Consider the following 19,909-nt stretch of genomic DNA (forward strand, 5'->3'; position numbering starts at 1 on the left):
TGGAAAGTACTACTCAACCCACGTAACTAATTAGACAACCTAGAAGGTGTTATGAACCTTCCTCAGAAATGGGAAACAAAACATGCAAGAATAGATATAGGGGACTGTACTCAACATCACAGTATTGCGGCGTGCACCCAATCCATACATAATACCATTGCGGCATGCAACCCAATCCAAACAACATACCCATGGTGGCGTGCCACCCGATCCACACATAAAATCTATATAAGGAGATACTTACCGAGCTAGAATGCTCATTACTGCAAAATACTCGAATATCGGCCACAATACCATCCTTGGGGAGACAGATAGTGCTATATGCTACAAAACCCAAGCACAACTGAGGTGCGATATATGATCCGAATCTCGAAAGCCATCCTACTCACATAACACCATCGTTACACGTGTCGACGCCCCTTTTTTCTATGGGTCGAAATCGGGTATACGACATTGGGAGGACAACTCTATTCCCTTTCGAGAGTTGGGTTTTGGAATTTTGAAGAGTCGCCACCTAATGATTATAGTGCATTAGGACACTTTAAGAAAGGTTTGAGTTGGAAAAAACCAGAGTTCGGGTAAGGGCTTAGAAATTATCTCGAGGGGAAGGTGTTAGGCACCCCTCAAGATCCACTAGTGTGGTCCCGGCCATGTTACAATTGTGACTTTACAAGTAAACAATCAAGGCTCAAATAAGGACTTGAATACAATATTGCAATTAGGTTGAAAACTTTTGAAGGTAAGTAGAGAGGACAAAAATTTATGAAAAAAAAGATTTGAATGGTTTCACGAGAAGAGATGAAAGCAAATAAGGGGAGGAGGGTCCTAGGTTTACGATTAATATGGATCACTTCAATGCAATACCCAGCAATCACTCCTAAAAAAAGAGGGGTCGCACATGATATTAGCACATCGGTCATTATCTCCATATCTACCCTTCCCACTCCGTTAAGGTATTAAAGCGCGGAATAGTATCGTTACTTATTGCATGCTATTACCCGTCCCAATCCTATCAGTCCCGGAGGTATATGGGACTACTAATCCTAAAGGGGAGGGAGGGATTTTGCAATTTTTTAAAAAGGATAAAATTCTAAGGCAACATTCAAAACATATACAGCAAGTATTGGGAAAGCAAGTAAGCAGATATGGCTCAAATAAACCTCATTAAATCAGAGAAAATCATACAGTTTAGCATGTCTTACACGTACTGATTAGGTCTGAATTAAACTTAAACATTAAGGCAGGCTGATTTATCACATATTTTCAGATAAGAAGTCCAAATTAGGCCTGCCTGCTGGTTGTAATTATCAAAGACTGATGCAATTATAGTTTTTACCTTAAAGCTTGCCTAGTTGTTAAACGTAACCTATAGGCATGATATCTATTAGTTTCAGAAATAAAGAAGTAAACTGATTGCAGAAAAAAGAATTGTCAATTACAAGGACATAAGATCTGCAGGCATTAAACATTATTGCTACTGATTTTAGGCTTATAAGCGAGTTGACGATTCAGGTTTGGTTGATAGCTCCTATAGGCATGCTTTCTAGGCGGTACTGGTTTTAAGCGCTATTATTGTCATGCAGAAATCCTATAGGTAGGTCATCTATATGTAGTTAGTTATTTAAATCTTATAAACAGGTTTGCCTAGTGACAGATGCATATGCAAAATGCATGAAGTCCTATAGGCATATTATCTATATGATATGAAAAATTTCAAAAACGACTTATAGACATGGTATCTATATGAAGTGCAGAAAAACCTATGAACATGGTATCTACATGAAATTCAGAATTTCAGAAGTATAGGAATTCCTAATGAACATGGTATCTACATGAGATGCAGAATTTCAGAAGTATATTAATTCCCTATGAACATGGTATCTACATGAGATGCAGAATTTCAGAAGTATAGTAATTCCCTATGAACATGGTATCTACCCATTTACATGCAGGACTGACCCTCCTTTTTTCACTAACACCCCAACAGTTTATTACAAGATTATTACAGACCAGAATGAATAAGAAAAAGATAAGAAATATATCAGAAATTAAAGATTCCAACCAAGGAGGGCCTAATTCAGACCCCAAGTCTGAAATATGAAATAAACCAACTTCCAAAGATCAGATTTCTAAATCCATTCTCTTATTTGGGATGTGTCAAAGTTCCAAGGAGCTTTAAGAACTCCAGGAAATGCTTACACCCCCAAATATCATTGAAGAATCAGATTATAGTGCAGTGTGGAAGGGCCAACCTTCAAATGTCCAAGCTCAGAGGGAACTCAAAGTCCCAAGGCAAGACTCATAGAAGGGGGGGGTCAGAACTTAGAGGCTAGGAGTAAGTGCAAGTGCAATAGAGGGGAATTAGGGGAAGTCCATCGTAAACTGGTGGTCATACCCAACAATAAGGAGTGTTGGCACACCCTAACCAGTCTACTAGGCCACAGTTTGGGAGTTAAGATCCATTGAGGATCAGGTTCAGACCTGAGCAGCAATTTGGATACTGCCAGGCCATAAACCTTAACTCAAACACATAGAAGGGAGTAGGGGTATGGGGAATTCACAACAAACAGCAGATGCAAAGAGAGAGTAGCATATTCAATATAGAACATGAACAAGAAAGTAGCCAAGAGTGTAACAACTGTAAAGTAAACATATAGGGATGATGCTGGAATCAAAATTAGGACATACCAGTTTCAGGGAAACAAATAAGTGAAAGCAGAAGTCTTGTAAGCCAAATAGCAAGCAAGCAGTACAAAAGATCTCAGAAGAGAGTAGAGAATTGAAAGAGTATTGTAATTGAGAGAGTGTGTGTAAGAGTATGCAATTCAAAGTGTGTTCAAGTGCAGAAGGGTAGTCCCCTTTTATAGTGCAGAAAACAAGTGAGAAAAGAAAAGGAAATAGTTTGCAATCAATCACATAAAGTCTCCCTTTGGTTAAGGGATTCTGATTTCGAACGGGCGTAAGACAATTAAGGAAAGAATTTGTTTAAAACCTTTTCCAAAGTAACATAATAAGGGTAAATACACAGGGTTTATTTAAGGCAAAAGTCCAGTGGTACATGGTTGAAGCTTTGTTCGAATGAACCAAGTCAGAAAAAGGGTAAAGAAAGGTTCAATTAGGGGAAATTAGTAACAATCAAGTAAACACCATTAAAGGAATTCAGAATCAATTAGTAGTTTGCAAAACCTTTTGAAAGAAGAGTTCTCATATATAAAGCACACAAATATGTGAATCAAGAAGAGGCTGTCAAATTATTTAGAAGAGAGTTTAATCGAAGAGAAGTTCAGAATCATAAGCAAAAAGATACAGGTTCAATTTGCAGACTCATAGTGAGTCTGAGAGTTCAAGGTCCCAAAGTGGAGCCTTAACTCCAACACAAAAATCAAAATCGTCAAAGGAAACCCCCCAAATCCTAGGGTTTCAAAATTGAATCAGACAATGAAGTGAGAAAACAAGTCATTTGTTTCAGAGTCTCAACAAAACAAATATGATAGCATGTTTGAATGCCAAAGGAAGAAAAATCATGAAGAACACATTTGAGAAAACTCGGAAGCTAAACAAGTTCAGAAGAAGGAGATAATACAAACGTGAACACAAGTAGATGAAGCATGTAAGAACATGAACAGAGTCCAGTAAACAAGATCAAATAACTTAACGGTAAACACACATAGTAAAAGAGTAAAGAAAACTAAGCAGGGATTAACAGGAGTAACATGCATAGCAGAAAAGAAAAGGTAGAATAGCGGTGGGGAAAATCCTTTCAGAAACCCTAAAATCGAAGAGAAACGATTTTGAAAAGAAACTTTTGGGGAAAACACTTTAGATGGCAAGAAAAGCATAGATGCAGTATAGATCTATGAAAATAACGGTGAAAGGAACTTGAATAGCTTAGGGTTTTGGAGAAACCCTAGAAATGAGAAAGGCTTGGAAACAGGTCCGATCTTGAGTCGGAGAGGTCAAGAATCAGGCTCCTGAGTCTTGAATATGCCGGAGCATGGCCGGAGGAGCCATGAAATCAAAGGTCTGAGAAGATCGGAGAGGGAATCGTCGAGGTCAGGCCTCGAAGCTTCGAACAACCCTGGCTTACTGGTGAAGATGGGTGAGTACCAACTATCCATGGCCTGAGAAGCCATGGATTCCGGTGACCAGTGGTTGAAAGGGGGTAGGAGGAGGCTAGGGTTTCAGAGAGTTTTTGAGAGGATTTGAGAGGGTTTGGGATTCAAAGGCGGCGGGCCAGGTGAGAATGAGGGATTAGGGTAGTAACTTGTGTTTAATTATGGTAGGTCGAATAGTGGCCGTTGATCCGAATGATCAACGGCCTAGATTTAAGAAGGTAGGTGGGGAACCGGGTTGGGTCGTTTGAGTTGGGTTAGGGGTTGGGTCAAAAGGAATTGGGCTGGTCCGAATTTGAGTTTGAAATTGGGTCAATTTTAGGCTAAAATCGAAATGTAATGGGGCTACAATTGAAACGAACTGAGGCCAAAATTTAAATAGCCAGTTTTCCCTTTTTATTTTATAAAAATAGTAAAAAATGATTTTGAAAGCAAATTAAAAGCACTGGATCCGTTAATAGTATATAAATATTAATTTAAAAATAATGGAACCAGTTTCATAATTATAAAATGCTATTAAATCTTAAAGCAGACTAAAATTGCAATTATATGCAATTTAGCTTTTAAAATACCAAATTAATTTGTAAAAATATATGAAAAGTAACCTACCTATATTTTGGTATAAATATGAGAATAAAATAAGTTATTCACCAAAGTGATAATTTTGGGAATAATTATTGAGCAATAAATCAATTTAAAAATTTTTTAAAAAATTGGAAAAATACTAAAACACTTGGACATACTTATATATGTATGTATATGATATTTGAAAGTATTTGCATGTAAAAGAAATTCATAGGGAAAAATTGGGTATCAACAGCTGCCCCTCTTTACCCGTAAAGGACGAAAGAGTTGTCGGGTAAAGATATGATGGCCAATTTTGACCGAAAGAGACGATTTGCAAAGAATTCTGACCGAGCTCTGGCTCTTGAGCTACCTAGATATCCCTGGTCTTATAGGAATCAGGCCATATGTAGTTCAGGATCCATCGGCGAAATATGCCGATAGAGTTATTGAAAGGAACGGACGCGATGCCTAAGTTGAGAAGGATAGTTAAAGTCTGATAGGCTGCGAGAACCGGAGCAAGATCGCTACTACTGAGACGGCCGTTTGCTAGCCGGTGTACCTGCAAGTAGGCAATACAACATACATTATACATAAATTTAAACGTGATGCAAGTTCCCATTGGACCATGAATGCTGTCTTTGGACGGTTAGGATGACGTCCTTGGACCATGACGTCCCGGGCTATGAAGAGCATAAATAAAAATTCGCAGGCCATGAAATGATGTTCTCAGGCCATGTAGATGGTGCCTCCGAACTATGATGCCTTTGAATAGGTTGGCGATCTTTCAGCCCATGAAATGCAAAAGGTGGCGATCTTTCAGCCAGTACAGAATTTAAATGAAGGTGGCGATGATGCAGCCGTGCGAGAAAAGTAAAGAGGCGATATTTCAGCCATGCATGATGGAGAAAATACTTAGTCTCGAAAGGCATATAGAGTAGCCTTATGCAGATGTAGACAGAGCTTAGTCTCGAAAGGTAGATAAGTAGCCTTATGCAGATGATGATGGAGGTAGAGCTTAACCTCGGAAGGCAGAAAAGTAGCCTTATGCAAAATGCAGATGGAGACAGGGCTTAGTCTCGAAAGGCAGAAGAGTAGCCTTATGCAGATGATGATGGAGGTAGAGCTTAACCTCGGAAAGTAGAAAAGTAGCCTTATGCAAAATGCAGATGGAGATAAGGCTTAGTCTCGAAAGGCAGATAAGTAGCCATATGCAGATGATGAGGGAGGTAGAGCTTAACCTCGGAAGGCAGAAAAGTAACCTTATGCAGATGATGATGGAGGTATAGCTTAACCTCGGAAGGCAGAAAAGTAGCCTTATGCAAAATGCAGATAGAGACAGGGCTTAGTCTCGAAAGGCAGATAAGTAGCCTTATACAGATGATGATGGAGGTAGAGCTTAACCTCGGAAGGCAGAAAAAGTAGCCTTTTGCAAAATGCAAATAGAGACAGGGCTTAGTCTTGAAAGGCAGAAAAGTAGCCTTATGCAGATGATGATGGAGGTAGAGACCTCGGAAGGCAGAAAAGTAACCTTATGCAAATGATGATGGAGGTAGAGCTTAACCTCGGAAGGCAGAAAAGTAGCCTTATGCAAAATGCAGATGGAGACAGGGCTTAGTCTCGAAAGGCAGATAAGTAGCCTTATACAGATGATGATGGAGGTAGAGCTTAACCTCGGAAGGCAGAAAAGTAGCCTTATGCAAAATGCAAATAGAGACATGGCTTAGTCTTGAAAGGTAGAAAAGTAGCCTTATGCAGATGATGATGGAGGTTGAGCTTAACCTCGGAAGGCAGAAAAGTAACCTTATGCAAAATGCAGATGGATACAGGGCTTAGTCTCGAAAGGCAGATAAGTAGCCTTATGCATATGATGATGGAGGTAAAGCTTAACCTCGGAAGGCAGAAAAGTGGCCTTATGCAAAATGCAGATGGAGACAGGGCTTAGTCTCGAAAGGCAGATAAGTAGCCTTATGCAGATGATGAGGGAGGGAGAGCTTAACCTCGGAAGGCAGAAAAGTAGCCTTATGCAGATGATGATGGAGGTAGAGCTTAACCTCGGAAGGTAGAAAAGTAGCCTTATGCAAAATGCAAATATAGACAGGGCTTAGTCTCGAAAGGAAAATAAGTAGCCTTATGCATATGATGATGGAGGTAGAGCTTAACCTCGAAAGGCAGAAAAGTAGCCTTATGAAAAATGCAAATGGAGACAGGGCTTAGTCTCGAAAGGCATAAAAGTAACCTTATGCAGATGATGATGGAGGTAGAGCTTAACCTCGGAAGGCAGAAAAGTAGCCTTATGCAAAATGCAGATGGATAAGTTAGTTAAGTCTCGAAAGGCAAATAAGTAGGCTTATGCAGTGCAAGAATGTAAAAGGACGATTAGTAGTAAGATCTCTTAACTGATAGCCGATTACGACATATGACTGCTGGGGAGATTGTGTACGGATAGCAATTGCGGGCAAGTGATGATTCTGAAAAGTTTCATTCTTGGGAAAGTATGCGTACATAAATATACTTAACGATATTGCAAGTCGAGTGCCTACATCCAAAGAAAAATTGTGGGTTCTGTAAGGGGAAAAGGTTAGTTCGTCTTCCCCGGGCTCTTGACGTTGTGTGTCATTGGGGTAGCGTTGCAAAACAACAACAATTCGGATAATAGTTATGCATGATTTATTAAATATAACGTAAGTATATAATCGAAAATAGTTTAATTTAGATGAACCAACGACTGTGACGTGGTTCAAGACATTGCAACCTTTTTCACTCCGGAATTTTGAGGGTCCTCCTCAAAATTCTGCCCCAGTTTGCTGAGCGGACATTTCTGACGGCTGTGCTGAATGACTAAAAAAATCATTTTCGGAATTTTGAGGGTCCTATTCAAAAATCTGCCCCAGTTTACTGGGCTGGCGCTTCTAGCGATGCATGGACTAAAATCAACTTCGGAATTTTAAGGGTGCTCCTCAAAATTCTGCCCCAGTTCCAATAGCGGGAAAAATGGAATTTTTATTAAATTGTGACCCAACCCATAGGGCTGCCTACGTATCCCCTCCTAAACGGGAATCAGGTTAGGCGTAGTTCAAATTATATCATAGAGAGAATCATAAGTGGTTACACATAATATCGTTTTACTGCATCTCAATTGATCGACTTTGGCCAGACTTCTCCGTCCATTTCTGCAAGAATAAGGGCTCCTCCAGTTAGAACCCGGTGAACCATGTACGGACCTTGCCAATTGGGAGAGAACTTCCCCTTGGCTTCATCTTGATGTGGGAATATTTTCTTCAACACCAGCTACCCCGGTGTAAACTTCCTTGGCTTAACTCTTTTGTTGAAGGCTCTGGACATTCTGTTCTGATACAACTGACCGTGGCAAACTGCATTCATCCTTTTCCCATTTATAAGGGCTAACTGCTCGTAGCGACCTTTTACCCATTCTGCATCATCCAACTTTGCTTCTTGTATGATCCTTAAGGAGGGAATTTCTACCTCGGCGGGGATTACCGCCTCTGTACTATAAACCAGCATGTAGGGAGTTGCTCCGGTCGATGTGCGGACTATGGTGCGGTATCCCAATAAGGCGAATGATAATTTCTCATGCCATTGTTTGTGCCTTTCGACCATCTTCCTTAGTATCTTCTTGATATTCTTGTTGGCTGCCTCCACAGCTCCATTCATTTGAGGCCTGTAGGCTGTAGAATTTTTGTGTTTGATCTTGAATGTTTCACACATTTCTTTCATCAAGTCGCTATTGAGATTGGAACCATTATCGGTGATGATTGATTCCGGAATTCCGAACCAACAAACAATGTGGTCGCGGACGAAATCTGCCACAACCTTCTTAGTGACCACCTTGTATGATGCTGCTTTGACCCATTTGGTAAAATAATCGATTGCCACTAAGATGAACCTGTGCCCATTTGATGCGGTAGGCTCGATAGGTCTGATAACATCCATTCCCCAAGCGGCGAATGGTCATGGCGAGCTTGTTGTAGTAAGCTCGTTTGGAGGCACCTTTATCATATCTGCATGTATCTGACAGCGATGGCATTTGCGAACATACCAGATACAGTCTGTTTCCATAGTCATCCAAAAATACCCTGCTCGGAGTATCTTCTTTGCTAAGACAAAACCATTCATGTGCGGTCTGCAGGTCCCTGCATGCACTTCGTCCAATAGCCTGGATGCTTCTTTTGCTTCGACACACCTTAGTAAACCCAAATCGGGAGTCTCCTGTACAGGATTTCTCCACTGTGAAAGAAGTTGTTGGATAACCTATGAAGTGTGCGCTTCTGAGTAGCGTTGGCAAGTTCTGGATATTCCCCTGTTGTCAGGTACTCCTTGATGTCATGGAACCATGGTTTTCCATCCGCTTCTTCCTCAACGTGGGCGCAATAAGCTGGCTTATCATGAATCTTTACTGGGATGGGATCAATGAAATTTGTATCTGGATGCTGGATCATGGACGATAAAGTAGCTAATGCATCAGCAAACGCTTTCTGGACTCTGGGGACGTGCTGAAATTCTGTCTTTGTGAACCTTTTCCTCAGCTCCTGTATGTGATGCAAGTAGGGAAGTATCTTAGAGTTCTTGGTTGCCCACTCTTCTCGAACCTGATGTATGAGCAAGTCTGAATCCCCGATCACTAGCAACTCCTGAACGTTCATGTCAATGGCCATTTTGAGCCCCAAGATGTAGGCTTCATATTCAGCCATATTATTGGTGCAAGGGAACCTGAGCTTGGCGGATACCGAGTAGTGCTAGCTGGTTTCTGATACTAGGACTGCTCCTATGTCAACTCCTTTGAAATTTGCAGCTCCGTCGAAAAACAACCTCCAACCATCATAGGATTCTGCAATATCTTCTCCTATGAAAGATACCTCTTCATCGGGAAAATACGTTTTTAGGGGCTCGTATTCTCCGTCCACAAGATTCTCGGCGAGATGATCTGCCAAGGCTTGCCCTTTGATTGCTTTTTGGATCACATAAATAATGTTAAATTCACTTAGCAAGATTTTCCACTTGGCGAGCTTGCCAGTGGGCATGGGTTTCTGAAGATATACTTCAAAGGGTCCATTCTGGATATGAGATAAGTAGTGTAAGCACAGAAGTAATGCCTCAACTTCTGCGCGACCCAAGTTAGAGAACAACAAGTGCGTTCTAAAAGAGAATACCGGGCCTCGTACGGTGTGAACCTCTTACTGAGATAGTAGATGGCTTGCTCCTTTCTCCCTGTTTCATCATGTTATCCCAGAACACAACCAAATGCTCCATCCAATACCGCAAGGTAAAGCAATAGGGGTCTTCCTGGCTCAGGCGGAACCAAGACCGGTGGCATTGATAGGTATTCCTTAATTCTGTCAAAAGCTTTCTAACAATCATCAGTCCACTTGGTGGCAGCGTCCTTTTTCAACATTTTAAAGATAGGTTCACAAATGACCGTGGACTGAGCTATGAACCGGCTGATATAGTTGAGTCTCCCCAGGAAACTCATTACGTCCTTCTTATTCTTTGGCGGCGACAATTCTTGGATAGCTTTGACCTTTGACGGATCCAATTCTATTCCTCGATGACTCACGATGAAACCCAATAATTTACCAGCAGGAACCCCAAATGCACACTTGGCGGGATTCAGTTTCAGATTGTACCTCCTCAGTCTGTTGAAGAACTTTCTTTGGTCTTCCATGTGATCCCTCGCTTTCTTAGATTTGATGATGATGTCATCCACATATACCTCAATCTCCTTGTGTATCATGTCATGAAAGATGGTAGTCATGGCTCTCATGTAGGTGGCACCAGCATTCTTCAAACCGAATGGCATCATTTTGTAACAGTACATTCCCCATGGCGTGATGAAAGCCGTTTTCTCTGCATCTTCCTCATCCATCCATATCTGATGATACCCAGCGAAACAATCAACGAAAGACTGTAACTCATGCTTGGCGCAGTTGTCAATTAGAATGTGTATGTTCGGCAAGGGGAAGTCGTCTTTAGGACTGGCCCGGTTAAGATCCCGGTAGTCAACACAAACTCTAACTTTCCCATCCTTTTTTGGCACTGGCACGTTGTTGGCTAACCATGTCGGATACTTTACTACCATGAGAACCTTGGCTTTGACTTGCTTGGTAACCTCTTCTTTGATTTTCAAACTCATGTCAGGTTTGAATTTCCTGAGCTTCTGCTTTGCCGGCGGACATGTTGGATCTGTTGGCAGTTTGTGAGCTACAATGGATGTACTGAGACTAGTCATATCATCATATGACCAGACGAATATGTCTTCATATTCCTTTAGGAATTCCATGTACTCTTTCTTTTCTGATGGTGACAGGTGAACACTGATGCGCATTTCTTTGACATTCTCTGTATCTCCCAGATTAACGACCTCAGTTTCGTCCAAGTTAGACTTAGGCCTATTCTCAAAATTTTCAACCTCTCCGACGACCTCTTCTGGTATATCATCCTCTTCTGAATCTATATCCCTTTGTTGCGTTGTCTTGTTGCAAGTCACAATCGTTGGTTTATCGTCAAGGCAAGTAATAGTAATGTTGTGTAAAATAAAGTGAATGATAGAAAAAATAATAAGAGCAAGATATATAATAAACTGAAATACTTTGATTGAATTCATAATTGTTTTGAATATCAGAGTTCTTTTCAAAATTAAAGATAATGCGGAAATAAAATCAGCTAGTAAAAAGTAAAAATGTGATGCATGGTGCTTTTGTTCAGCCTTGCTACCCCGAAGCTTTCCGGGCCCTGGTGGTTCTGATTGACCAATTGCTAAGGCGTTCTCCTCGGTTCACAGCTTGTATAGAAGGGTCTTCCTCCCCTTCCTCCTCGAAAATAACACATCAGTCCATATCATCGTCTTCCAGAAATAGATTTTTCATGGCTGCCAATGCTTCATCTTCCTTTGATCCATATATGATGTCTGCCGGTTGGAAAGTCTGCTCCAGGCAAGGTATCGGATACTCCATCGGATAGTAGGGACCGCGCCATGGTGGCGACCAGTCATTGAACTCCTTACAAGTGTATTCATACCCCAAACCAAATTTAGTACCATGTTTCTTCAGCTTGATGGGTTTGGTGATTCCTTGGAGGTTTTTGCCGAGTCCCTTTCCAGGTTCGTACCCACACCAATTCAAGATACTTTCAATCTTGTTATCCCACCATTTATCCTTGTCTACAGCATTGACCCTTTCAATGTGGTGGTATGTTTCTCTGCCTATTCTCCTTCTGCCTCCAATTATCGGGATGGTCTGGCGACTATATATGGGGTTGCTACCATCGCCATGAATAATCACCTCTTGGTGATTCCATTCGAACTTCACTGCCTGATGCAGGGTCGATGCTACAGCTCCAGCGGCGTGGATCCATGGTCGTCCCAACAGCAAGTTGTAGGATGCTGGGACATCTATCACTTGAAAGTCAACGTCGAACCAAGTTGGTCCCATTTGCAGGCATATGCTAATCTCTCCAATAGTAGACCTTTGGGACCCATCGAATGCTTTGACATTGATGGCTCCATCTTTGATCTCGTGCAGGCTCTTTCCCAATGTTCTAAGAGTGATCAGCGGACAGATGTAGAGGCTGGATCCTCCGTCGATCAGGACTTTAGTGATGAAGTAATCCTTGCATTGCACGGTGATATGCAGGGCCTTGTTTTGACTCAGTACTTCCGGTGGCAGCTCATCTTTGTGGAAGGTGATTTTGTGGCTTTCCAGTATTTGTCCTACTATATTTGCCATTTCGCCTCCAGTTATGTTGCTGGGCATATAAGCTTCGCTCAATATCTTCATCAAGGCATTTTTGTGTGCGTTAGAGCTCTGCAGAAGAGCTAGGATGGAAATCTGCGCTGGTGTTTTGTTAAACTTCTCAACGACCGAATACTCCTTAGCTTGTATTTTCCTCCAAAGATCATCGAGCCCAATTTCAGTAGTCTGTCCAAAGGCTTGCTTACTGGACTCAGCTAGGTGCTCTAGAGTGTAAACCCTGCCTGTTCTGGTCATACCCTGTGCAGCAATTGCTTCTCCCGTCCTGGTCTTCCCTTTCCTCCTTGCTTTATTTGTGTAACCCCATGGTATGTCATTTGAGTGGAACGGTATTATGTCTGACATTGCTACAGGAATAGGTACCCTTGGTGGTAACACAGCAACTTCGAAAGGTGCAGGTGCCTTTAGAACTCCAAACTCAACCTTAATTGGTCCGGGCGCCTTTGCAGAAGAAGTTGCTTCAAATTCGAGAGGTATAGACATATTTACTTTATCGCCCTTGGAGGGCTGATTCTGCACAACAATTGGGTTAAATGTGACCGCCGGTTTCTTTGGCTCATCGCCCTCAGCAATCAATCCTATCGACCCCTTGGGGTCCCAGTCATCTTCGATCTCGATCATATGAATGTCTCCACCTTTGTGATCAGGCAGAGGGTTGTTGCGGATATTAGGAGCAGGCTCCTTTGCTACGATAACTTTATTGTCGATCAGAGTTTGAATCTTGTCCTTCAACGAGCGACACTCGTCAAAGGTATGTCCCTTCATGCCGGAGTGGTACGCATAGGTCTTATTAGGGTTGACCCACTGGGAAGGATTTTCTAAAGTTATGGCAGGGATAGGGGAGACGTAACCAGCAACTTTAAGTTTCTCATACAGCTGGTCAATTGGCTCAGCGATGGCTGTATATTGTCTGGGAGGTCTGCGGTCAAAATTTGGTCTGGGTCTAGGGAAATTTTGGCGAGTGGGAGGTGATTGGTAGTGAGAGGGTTAGGCATTATAAGCTTGGTAAACAGGTGTAGGTTGAGAGTATCTGGGTGAAGTGGGTTGATATCTGGTAGGTGGAGATGATTGGTAAACAGGTGGTGGATTTTGGTAAGAGGGTGTGGGTGCTTGGTAATTCGGGATAGGCTGATATGTAAGTGGAGGTGATGGGTAAGTGTGGTATTTTAGTGGTGATTTGGCTCCTTATGCGACTATCACGGCACTCACATCCTTCTTCTTGGACGTGCCACCAGACTTTAAAGCCTTATTGGTGGCATGCAATGCTTCAAGATTAGTAACCATACCATTCTTAATGCCTTCCTCAATTCTTTCTCCCAGCTTGATGATATCGAAGAATTTTTGGCCCTCGATCAGCATCAACCTCTCATAATATTATGGATCCTGAGCCGAGACAAAGAATCTGTTCATCTGTTACTCTTCTAAGGCTGGCCTGATCTTAGCAGCCTTTGATCTCCAACGAGTAGCATACTCGCGGAATGTCTCGGTAGGCTTCTTCTTCAAATTCTGGATGTAGAATACATCCGGTGCATTCTCTGTATTGAATCGGAACCTATCCATGAAATCTGATGCCATACCTACCCAGCTTGTCCATTTCTTGGGGTCCTGACTGATGTACCAGGATAAAACATCCCCCTTCAGACTTCTCATGAAGAGTTTCATATGGATTTTCTCATTCCTTCCGACTCCGACCAGCTTATCACAGTATGTCCTCTAATGGACTCTGGGATCTCCCGTGCCATTGAACATTTCAAACTTGGGAGGTTTGTACCCCTCCGGAAGTTCAACATTTGGCTGAATGCAGAGGTCCTCATAATTCAGCCCCTCTATACCTTTGTTTCCTTCCATGCCCTGGACTCGGCTGGTCAACTTCTTGAGTTCTGCTGCCAAGTTTCTGATAAGAGAGTCCTTGTCATTAGACTCAGGTGCACTTGAGATTGGTTGAGTGAAGTGGGGTACTGTATCTACGTAGATGGGAGTGTTGTGGAGGTGGTCGTTTGTGGTGTTCATTGGTTCAGGAATGAGTAGTGGAGTGTTGTTTGGAGTGTGGCATGTGTTGCAGTGTTGAGCATGAGTAGGTTGCATTTGTGGTTGTGGAGTGTTTTGTGGAGGTGCGGGATTTTGAGCATTTGAAAAGTTGACATCAGGAGCGGTGAGAGAGAATGATAAATTTGCCAAGTTCCAAACTTGGTCCAGTTCTTCTCGAAACCTCAATAATTTCTACTCAAGTTGGGCAACAGTTTCCTTAGAAATCGGGGTACCCTGAGGAATCTCAATTCTTTCAATTTCTTTTCTGGCGCTTGAATCTCCCATTCTATCTTTGTTCTTGTTCCGGATAGGACTCAAAGGAGGAGGAGGTAGAGGGACCTTGGATCTTGTACTATATGATAATGGTGCCAGAATGCACGAACTAACCTTTGGGGAGGGGAATAATAAAAGAAAAGAAAAGCAAAAATGGTAACAAGTTAGTGCGGATTATGAAGAAAAAATGTTGCAATATTTAAACATATTGTGCAAGAATATAAATCGTGTCCTAATTTGGGTGCCTCATTGTGCCCAAGGTAGGCCTAGCGACAAGTTAATTTGGAGAACTTATAATGCTAAATGCCTCATTTTATTGATAAAAATAAGACGAATCCCAAAACGACACTAAAATAGCGGGAAGTAAAAATGTCACTAATGGCCACTAGCCTTATTACATTAAAAGCGAAAAGAAAGACTCCTAACTACTTGGTCCTAGAAGGACCTTCTTCAGGTTGAATATTCTTGTTGATCAAGTCCTCCAGCTAACGCAGATTTTCTAGTAAAAATGTTATCGCCAGACGTTCTCCTTTGGCTTCCTTAACATTTTGACAGTCGATGACTCTTTTCTTCACTTTCCCTTCCAATTCCAGCAAGCTGTACTCCAGTTATTCTAGCTTCTCACTAGCCTTGGTGACTCTCTCTTTCCATTCGTTGATTTGGTTGCTCGGTGGGAGGTTTCTCCACCAAGTCTGCAAGAGTGAAGGTATGTTTACCATACCGAAGTCAGGAACTTTGTCATTCATTTCCTGCAAAACAAAAGGGTTAAGACCTCACCCCCACCGGACTCGACTATTTAATACCAATAATCAGCATAAAAAGCATTTAGTTCTCCAAATAAATGTACAGAATATGGTGGTGTCTGTTTGGGTTTCAGGGAAACCCGATGGACTTTGGACAAGGTTATCTTAATGAGTCGTTATGCGGAAAACATAACTGACTTGGCTAGTTTTGACCATGATACATGTACAATTAAACAGAGTAAGGTTTCTATTGGGTATTAGACAGGTACCCTTGAGCGGACACCTCAAGAGGGAAAGGCACGGAACCGTCGACTGCACCGCTGATCGACTGGTTTTACCGCAAATACGCTTTTGCCAATTTTAAAGGGTGATAATATTGGAAGAGCGCAACCACTCATAATAAGCATCGCTATGGTATTTGTTTGGCACGAGTGGAATATGATGTTGAAGATGCAGTTTACAAGAATGAAATAAATTGACATGTATTTCCACGTTCATAAGATAAATGATTACAATAATTGCAGTAATCACAACAGTATTGAAATAAAGGAGTAAAGGAAAGAAAAGATATGAAGAGCCAAATCAGTTTCGTAGTGAAAGAAATAAAAGACAGTAAATAAAGCAATTAATGAGATAGTAAAGTCACAAGCAACATTCAATGGTAAAAGCCTAAAGAAGTTCCCCAGCAGAGTTGCTGTGTTGTCGACGCCCCCTTTTTCTATGGGTCGAAATCGGGTATACGACATTGGGAGGACAACTCTATTCCCTTTCGAGAATTGGGTTTTGGAATTTTGAAGTGTCGCCACCTAATGATTATAGTGCGTTAGGACACTTTAAGAAAGGTTTGAGTTGGAAAAAACCAGAGTTCGGGTAAGGGCTAGAAATTATCTCAAGGGAAAGGTTTTAGGCACCCCTCAAGATCCACTAATGTTGTCCCGGCCATGTTACAATTGTGACTTTACAAGTAAACAATCAAGGCTCAAATAAGGACTTGCATACAACATTGTAATTAGGTTGAAAATTTTTGAAGGTAAGTAGAGAGGACAGAAATTTATGAAAAAAAGATTTGAATGGTTTCACGATAAGAGATGAAAGCAAATAAGGGGATGAGGGTCCTAGGTTTACGATTAATATGGATCACTTCAATGCAATACCCAGCAATCACTCCTCAAAAAAGAGGGGTCGCACGTGATATTAGCGCATCGGTCATCATCTCCATATCTACCATTCCCGCCCCGTTAAGGTATTAAAGCGCGAAATAGTATCGTTACTTATTGCATGATATTACTCGTCCCAATCCTATCAGTCCCGGAGGCATATGAGACTACTAATCCTTAAGGGGAGGAAGCTGGGGCTTTTGCATTTTTTTAAAAAGGATAAAATTCTAAGGCGACATTCAAAACATATACAACAAGTATTGGGAAAGCAAGTAAGCAGATATGGCTCAAATAAACCTCTTTAAATCAGAGAAAATCATATAGTTTAGCATGTCTTACACGTACTGATTAGGTCTGAATTAAACTTAAACATCAAGGCAGGTTGATTTATCACATATTTTAGATAAGAAGTATGAATTAGGCCTGCTTGCTGGTTGTAATTATCAAGGACTGATACAATTATAGTTTTTACCCTAAAGCTTGCCTAGGTGTTAAACGGAACCTATAGGCATGATATCTATTAGTTTCAGAAATAAAGAAGTAAACTGATTGCAGAAAAAAGAATTGTCAATTACAGGGACATAAGATCTGCAGGTGTTAAACATTATTGCTACTGATTTTAGGCTTATAAGCGAGTTGACGATTCAGGTTTGGTTGATAGCTCTTATAAGCATGCTTTCTAGGCGTTACTGGTTTTAAGCGCTGCTACTGTCATGCAGAAATCCTATAGGCAGGTCATCTATATGTAGTTAGTTATTTAAATCTTATAAACAGGTTTGCCTAGTGACAGATGCATATGTAAAATGCAGGAAGTCCTATAGGCATATTATCTATATGATATGCAGAATTTCAAAAATGACTTATAGACGGTATCTATATGAAGTGCAGAAAAACCTATGAACATGGTATCTACATGAAATGCAGAATTTCAGAAGTATAGGAATTCCCTATGAACATGGTATCTACATGAGATGCAGAATTTCAGAAGTATAGTAATTCCCTATGAACATGGTATTTACATGAGATGCAGAATTTCAGAAGTATAGTAATTCCCTATGAACATGGTATCTACCCCTTTGCATGCAGGATTGACCCTCCCTTTTTCACTAACTTCCCAGCAGTTTATTACAAGATTATTACAGACCATAATGAATAAGAAAAAGATAAGAAATATATCAGAAATTAAAGATTCCAACCAAGGAGAGCCTAATTCAGACCCCAGGTATGAAATATGAAATAAACCAACTTCCAAAGATCAGATTTCTAAAGACTTTCTCTTATTTGGGATGTGTCAAAGTTCCAAGGAGCTTCAAGAACTTCAGGCAATGCATACACCCCCAAATATCATTACAGAATCAGATTATAGTGCAGTGTGGAAGGGCCAACCTTCAAATGTCCAAGCTCAGAGGGAACTCAAAGTCCAAAGGCAAGGCTCATAGGAGAGGGGCAGAACTTAAAGGCTATGAGTAAGTGCAAGTGCAATAGAGGGGAATTAGGGGAAGTCCAGCGTAAACTGGTGGTCATACCCAATAATAAGGAGTGCTGGCACACCCTAACCAGTCTACTAGGCCACATTTTGGGAGTTAAGATCCATTGAGGATCAGGTTCAGACCTGAGCAGCAATTTGTATACTGCCAGGCCATAAACCTTAACTCAAACACATAGAAGTGAGTAGGGGTATGGGGAATTAACAACAAACAACAGATGCAAAGAGAGAGTAGCATATTCAATACAGAACATGGACAAGAAAGTAGCCAAGAGCGTAGCAACTGTAAAGTAAACACATAGGGATGATGCTGGAATCAAAATTAGGACATACCAGTTTCAGGGAAACAAATAAGTGAATGCAGAAGTCTTGTAAGCCAAATTGCAAGCATGCAGTACAAAAGATCTCAGAAGAGAGTAGAGAATTGAAAGAGTATTGTAATTGAGAGTGTATATGTAAGAGTATGCAATTCAAAGTGTGTTCAAGTGAAGAACGGTAGTCCCCTTTTATAGTGCAGAAAACAAGTAAGAAAAGGTAAGGAAATAGTTTGCAATCAATCACATAAAGTCTCCCTTTGGTTAAGGGATTCTGATTTCGAACGAGCATAAGACAATTAAGGAAAGAATTTGATTAAAACCTTTTCCAAAGTAACATAATAAGGGTAAATACACAGGGTTTATTTAAGGAAAAAGTCCAATGGTACATGGTTTGTGAAAAATAAGGAAAGGGAATCAATCAAACAACTAGTAAAATCAAAGCTGCAAGCTTTGTTTGAATGAATTAAGTCAGAAAAAGGGTAAAGAAAGGTTCAATTAGGGAAAATCAGTAACAATCAAGTAAACACCATTAAAGGAATTCGGAATCAATTGGTAGTTGGCAAAACCTTTTGAAAGAAGAGTTCTCATATATAAAGCACACAAATATGTGAATCAAGAAGAGGCTATCAAATTATTTATAAGAGAGTTTAATCAAAGAGAAGTTCAGAATCATAAGCAAAAATATACAGGTTCAATTTACAGACTCATAGTGAGTCTGAGAGTTCAGGGTCCCAAAGTGGAGCCTTAAATCGAACACAAAAATCAAAATTGTCAAAGGAAACCCCCCAAATCCTAGGGTTTCAAATTGAATCAGACATGGAAGTGAGAAAGCAAGTCATTTGTTTCAGAGTCTCAACAAAACAGATATGATAGCATGTTTAAATGACAAAGGAAGAAAAATCATGAAGAACATATTTGAGAAAACTCGGAAGCTAAACATGTTCAGAAGAAGGAGATAATACAAACGTGAACACAAGTAGATGAAGCATGTAAGAACATGAACAGAGTCCAGTAAACAAGATCAAATAACTTAACGGTAAACACACATAGTAAAAGAGTAAAAAAACTAAGCAGGGATTAACAGGAGTAACATGCATAGCAGAAAAGAAAAGGTAGAAGACAGTACATGCGTAATAAAGAGTAATCACACCAGAAGGGTATGGACAAACACACATAAAGTAAAGAAGAAGAAAAATCAGAAAGATTTTTCCCAAAAAATCCTTTCAGAAACCCTAAAATCGAAGAGAAACGATTTTGAAAAGAAACTTTTGGGGAAAACACTTTAGATGACAAGAAAAGCATAGATACAGTATAGATCTAAGCAAATAATGGTGAAAGGACCTTGAATAGCTTAGGGTTTCGGAGAAACCCTAGAAATGAGAAAGGCTTGGAAACAGGTCCGATCTTGAGTCGGAGAGGTCAAGAATCAGGCTCCTGAGTCTTGAATATGCCGGAGCATGGCC

Source organism: Nicotiana sylvestris, chromosome 11, assembly GCF_000393655.2.
Source record: "Nicotiana sylvestris chromosome 11, ASM39365v2, whole genome shotgun sequence".
Lineage (NCBI taxonomy): Eukaryota > Viridiplantae > Streptophyta > Magnoliopsida > Solanales > Solanaceae > Nicotiana > Nicotiana sylvestris.